This window comes from Myodes glareolus, chromosome 12 (assembly GCF_982192425.1).
Source record: "Myodes glareolus chromosome 12, mMyoGla1.1, whole genome shotgun sequence".
In the NCBI taxonomy this organism is placed as follows: Eukaryota; Metazoa; Chordata; class Mammalia; order Rodentia; family Cricetidae; genus Myodes; species Myodes glareolus.
This window is the reverse complement of record NC_142037.1, coordinates 74771626-74778035: the sequence shown is the minus strand read 5'-3', so window position 1 is coordinate 74778035 and position 6410 is coordinate 74771626. Positions and strand designations below refer to the sequence as shown.

The 6410-nt window shown below is 36.7% G+C and overlaps 1 pseudogene; it reads right to left on the bottom strand.

Annotated features, from left to right (window-relative positions):
* Positions 1-490: 490 nt before the first annotated feature.
* Positions 491-1150, bottom strand: LOC148120293 (transcription factor BTF3 pseudogene; annotated as a pseudogene).
* Between the last annotated feature and the right edge of the window lie 5260 nt (positions 1151-6410).

Below are 6410 nucleotides of genomic sequence, written 5' to 3'. Positions count from 1 at the left end.
CTCTTACATCTGAAATTAACCTGTTTCTGTTATTTTATATGTTACCATGAGGCTCATGGTTTGTTGCCTCACATCTTGCTTCTTGGGCTGGTGCATGGTGTCTGCCTGATTCTGTCTTCATTTTCCCCGCATTCAGTTTAGTTTTCCCACCTAATTATATTCTGCTCAGCTGTAGAAATTCCTACAGTCAGTAGCCTTTAAGTTACTCGTTCCCTTGGACGGGGCCTCTAATACTATAAATGCTGATGTAAGCACATGGTCCCCCTCTTTTCTGGCTGTGGGATTCAGCAGCTGTTTCCCATTCTGAGAAGAAGACTTTTTTTTTTTTTTTTAATTAACCCTTTTCCAAACTTTATTCCCAGGCTTCTTCAGCTTAATTTGCTGCAAAGAATGAATTGTGTTTAAGCAAAAAGTGAAAAGAGCTGCAGTGTCCAAGGGGCTTGGGTTTAAAAATATTAGCGATCTAGATTTGATCAGATCCATAAAAAAAAAGATCCATAAAATAAAAAGACCTTTAAAAAGCAGCCATGATATAAAATAGCAGCTCCTGTAACTTCTGCAAGTGTCGCTTCTCCAGAAGTCGCCTCAGCTCAGTTTGCCTCGTTCTTAGAAGCCTCATCAAAATTCTCCACCAGATCTGGGACTTCATCATCATCATCCTCTCCAGTAGCAAGGGGTGCTTTTCCATCCACAGATTGTTTGGGCAGAGCTTCAGCCAGTCTCCTTAAACTAGTCAGACTGTCTGCTCCAAGCTGGTTTAGAATGCTGGGAAGCATTTCTGTCAGTTGCTTTGTCTCGGCATGGCCTGTAATGGTGAAGGTGTTTGCTGCCAGAGACGCCTGAACTTTAGGGTTGTTAAAATGGATCACTGTTCCTTGGTTTGTAAACATGTTCACCTCTTTAATACCAGAGATATTGTTCACCCCTAACTTCTTTAAAGAGAACTGCAGTTTTTTATCGTCTGCTGTAGCTGTTCTGTGAACCCCCTTCGTCTTTCTGCGAGCAGCTCCTTTCCCACCAATGCGCACTTGTGCCTGCAGCTTGGCCAGTTTTTCCTGGTTCATGATCGTTTCTTTCATCTTGTCGGAGTGGAAATGGGGTCGCGCGGGGGACTAGGGTTCGCGCTCAGGGGGTCTCGGGCGGACCAGCTGAGATTGAGAAGAGGACATTTATCTGTGAGTCTACCACTAAATAAATAACCCTATATTATACTCAATTCCAAGCTAGTGTGGGATTTCTTTTTAGCATCCATCTTCATTGCTCTGCCCAAAATGAAAAAAGCAGCTTCTATATTAATCAATGATAATAAAACATACACACAGCCTATGGATAGAAATCCCACATCAGTCTAACAGTTGGGGAAGAAAGATAAGTGAAGGAAATATTATAATAAACTATCTCCAAAATACAAAAGATTGAAATAGAGCTGTCTTTTTCCCACTACAACAAGAATAGAGGCTGCCTATGGGAGGAACAGATGGCACTTGAGCTTCAGGATATTGGCCCACCAAAGCAGAAGGCACTAATGGGTGAATCTCAGATATGCAATGCCCTCTGGACCATGTACTCTGTCTCTTGCTACTGCTGTGCCTCTACATGCTTGCCCCTGACATTTTTCTCTGGTATCTGGCATGGTGTGAATGGGTATGCGGGGATTGCCCCTGCCTTTTATGTAGTGTGATCATCTCATGTAAATACCACACTCTACTAGCCAGTTTTACCTGTGGATTATTATGAAGATGTTTTCCTCTTAAGCTGTACTGTGTACGTGAAGTAATTATTTTCTATAATCATAGAGCTAGTTAAATAGAATTCTGATGATTAAGGTGTTTTTTTAACAAATATAGTAAAGGGTTATGACAGAGGTCAGTTTAATGAAAAAAATTATATAGGTAAAGGCAAGATAAAGCACAGGCTGTGGATCATAAAAGAAAAGAGTAAGGAAGCGTCGTGCAACTAGGACTTAGGTGTTTATCTTGAGGAGCCATGTAGTTTAGATTAATGACTAAGGAAAACATTGAGCCCCAAAAGCAAGGTTAGCTGAAGTGTTGTTGTTTTTTTAATCTTAATATTGGGACATGTGTTCATGGGTTTAAATGAAATGATGACTTATGATTAAGTTAAGATATTCTTGTTAATAGCTTTGAGGGAGAAAATATTGGGGGACAATTTAAAATTTTGAAAGACACACTTTTAATAGTTGAATGGCAGACTGATTAAGGTCAGGAAACAAGAACAATGGTAACTTGACTATTGCTGGCTTTGAAGTCCCTTTCTTGCAAGGATAGTTTGGTGATCAAAGGTGATGATTAATTCCTAGTGTCTATTTGTACCCTCACCTTCCTGATAAAAATCCTATTGATAAATGGGTTTTCACACTGAGAATTTAAGGAAGAATTCACTGAATGCTTTTCGTATATAAACGTTTAGATTTGTGATTCTTTTAAGTTTTTTATAAGATTACCCTTTGATATAAAGGATAAAGTCATTGATCTTTTCTTTGTAATAACAAAAGGCAGCTTGCTAGTAAAGGAACTGCCTGAAAAATTACCTTGTTTGCTTGCTTAAACTCTGTTACTCTAACAAGTTGCTTGAATATGAATGTATGTAGGTTCTTTTGGGAATAATTTGCTTTTTCCTGTAATATTTAAATTGTTTAATCACATAAGGAAAATGGGAAGCATTTTTACTTGGATACATTGTACTCATTCACTTAAAAATAGAATGTAACCACAGTATAATTTTTACATTGCTTGAAAGAATTTGCTGAGATATGTAAGCTGTAAAGTAAAATAAAGATAGAAAGATCTTGAAGGTATGTGTGTGAGTCCTTCCATTTTTCACCGGCCCCAGAGAATTAAGAATTAAGTTTTACTCCCTCAAGTAGAAAAATAAATTAATGATTATTTGATTGACTCTGGTTCTCCTTCTATTCCTAAGCTGCTGAAAACTTGTTGTTACAGCAACAAGAGTTGACCTTGATAACAATAGTGAGGTAGCACTGTTTCATCCTTGAGATCCTTCAAGCTAACTTGCTGAATGCCATTACTAAACATTTTCCCAGCTTATGTAATCAAACGAAAATATCTCTGAATACATTACCTCCTCCCCTTTAATTGTATCTGTGATAATGGGCTAAAAGTTAAATCACAGATCACTGTGAAATTCTTCTGTTAAATTAATTGAATATCCAAAATCTTATATATGTAAAAAAAGAAGTACAGACAGTTTATGTTGATAGAGTTTCAAATATATATCATTATGTTGAAAAGAATCTGAAGGAAATAATAGAGAGTAATTTTAAAGGTTCAGTGTCCTTCTTTAGGGAAAATGTTCTTCAAAATAAACAAAGTTCTTTACCGTGTTAGTTATTTGCTATTAGTTCTGTAAAGCATTAATATAGACACACTAATTAGTAGGAGAATTATACAGTTCACTTTGAAAAATAATAGAACATTTTCAGTCCTGGGGCTTACAGGATCCCCCAGCCATTGGTGCTTGTCTGAATTTTCAATAACGAGAGTGTGTTTCATCATGTCGAATTGGCCGAAATTTCTTTTTTTTTAATTCATAAAAGTTTATTAATTTATAAAAGTTTCCATTTCTGCCCCTCCTCCCAACACCCTCCCACTTCCCCCACTCCCTCTCCTCCTCCCCCTCCATCCCTAAGAGCAGTCAGGGTTTCTTGTCTTGGGAAGTTCAAGTTCCTCCCTCCTCCCTCCAGGTCCAGGAAGGTGAGCATCCAAACAGACTGAATCCCAAAAATCCAGTATATGCAGAGGAAACAAGTCCCAGTGTCATTGTCAATGGCTTCTCAGAAAGTCCCCGTGCCAGCCACATTCAGAGAATCCGGCCACATTCAGAGAATCTGGTTGTATCACGTGCTCGTTCAGTCCCAGTCCAACTGGCCTTGATGAACTCTCATTAGATCAGTCCCCTTGTATCAGTGGGTGAACGCATTCCTCATGGTCCTGCCTTTCCTGGTCATGTTCCAGAGCCATCTGTATACGACCCTCTAGCAATAGTAATACTTTTAAATATGTCTGGAATTTTCCATGTGGAAGTCTTGTGTCGTCTCATTAGTTTTACTTCCATTTGTATTATTTTTATGATATTGCCATTTTAATTCTTTAATTTGCTTTTGTAATTGTTGATGATATGGAGTAATTTCTATTTTAAGGTTTATTTTAGAGTAATTTCTATTTTAAGGTTTATTTTATTTTTATTTCCTCTGTGTGGACCTATGTTCATGTATTCTCCTATGAGTACTACCACAGATGTCATACAAATGTATTGGGTTTTCTGAAATCAGAAATACAAGTAGCTATAAACCACTTATGTGGGTACTGGAAGCTGAACTCAGGCTATTTACAATAGCAGCAAGCACTTTGAATACTAAGCAACCTCTCCAGCCCATAGAGTAAATTTTCTGGTATATTGAATATTAATCAAGTGATCTTGCTGGCAACACTTACAATTGCTATGATTTTCTATTTATAAAATAATGTGAAATTCAAATGATAAAAGCTTTGTTTTTTATTTTTTATAGCTTATGTTTCAATATTTATATTAATGAAATATGAAGAGCTTCAGGGAAATTATAAACACCTGACAATAATTATTAATACTACATTTTCTTATTTTCTTTTGTAATAACATTAATTGATAATTCCCACTTTAAACAATTTCACCACAGGGCCTACTTGTATGTATATGATTGCTAATGTGTGATTATTTTTTCATTTCAGTAATGTTTATTATGGAATTGTGCTACGTTCATATTATGTAGAGTTAGAGTTTTGATGTTGTGTGTTAACTTAAATTTAATCTCAACCATATTTCTTTCTTTCTTTTGTTTATCCTTCATCCTTTTTATCCTTTTTTTCTCTCTCTTTTTTACAATTTTCTTATATCTGAGAAGAATCTATGATGAAAACTTCTAAGACGGCATCTAAGATTCTCTGCTTGTAGATTTTACATAACTTGAAAAGTTAAACAAAATATTAAGACAGTGTTGCCGAATGGTATTTTAAACAGCTATTACCTGCAACAGTAAGAACCTTCTCTGATGAGAGATGAACATAGTACTCTTCTGAGTTAGTTCTTTATCATTTAGCAAACTATGGCTGCTGGGAGTGATTTTTCTATAACACAGAGTACATTCTGTATTTTACAATTTTTTTTTAGCAGTTTTAGTTTTTAACAAGTTGTGTTTATTGCTATATCAAAACAAATCCAACTCTATAGGAACTCTAGAGTCAGTACTGTTTAACAGTTACAACAAAACTTTTGTATAGGTATAGGGCATAGGAAAATTATCTGGGCAAGTATAGTTTGAGCATGGGGTTTATGTCCAGGGGAATAATAATAAAAAAATAAATAAAACAGCAGCAACAAAAAGAAATACAAGCAAAGTCCAGAAGAGAGTAAAAAGATTATTTTTTTTATGTATTATTCCTATGGATCCTTTTAGGGTAGAGCGACTTGGATGAGAACCATCCTGATATGCAATCGTTCTTCACAATTTTTTTCTCCACCTCATCCTGAAGTGTGGCTGTGGCGTTGTCATACTTGCCCCATTCAGATGAGCCTGATGAGGTGGATTTGTACACTTAGAACTAGATCATCATAAATTGTGGAGAACCTTGCCTCCATGTTTACCACTCAGTTATCTCAATGTATCTATCAGGCCCTGGGCTATATCACTCTATCCACTGTCTTCATACCTCGTCTACTGATATTTACCTCTTTTTGCACTTTGTTGAATTCTTACTTGATGTGGGAGAATTGTCTGTATTCTGTCAATCATATTTTAATAAAACACTGATTGGCCAGGCAGGCAGTATAGGCGGGAAAACCAGACAGGAAGTAGAGGTGATGCAATGAGAACAGGAGAATTCTGGGAAGCAGGGAGGTTCCTCTAACACTCCTGCGCAGACCACCGAAGAGGCAACAACATGTGAACTGACAGCTGAAAGAGGTACCAAGCCAAATGGCTAACACAGAGTAGAATTATGGGTTACCGTAAGATGTCAGAATTAGTTAATAAGAAGCCTGACCTAATGGGCCAATCAGTTTATAACCTTATGGAGTCCTGTGTGTGATCTTTCTTTGGGAGTTGCTGGCTGTGGGGTACCAGGCGGGACAGAAACCCCAACAAGCCGGCCCTCATGCTACACTTACTCTGGCCTTGAAATCTATCAAGAGATTTAGTGCAACATTTGACTTTCTATCAGTTTCCCTAAAAACTGCAGATTAATATAAATCTGGCCACATTTGCTTTTGAATGACATCTATAGTCATTCATTTGCTTTCATGTTTTTCACAAGTATGTTTTACATGTAAGTACAAATCATCCAAATCTGTCAGACCCTCTTCAAGCAAAAAAAAAAAAAAAAAAAAAAAAAAAA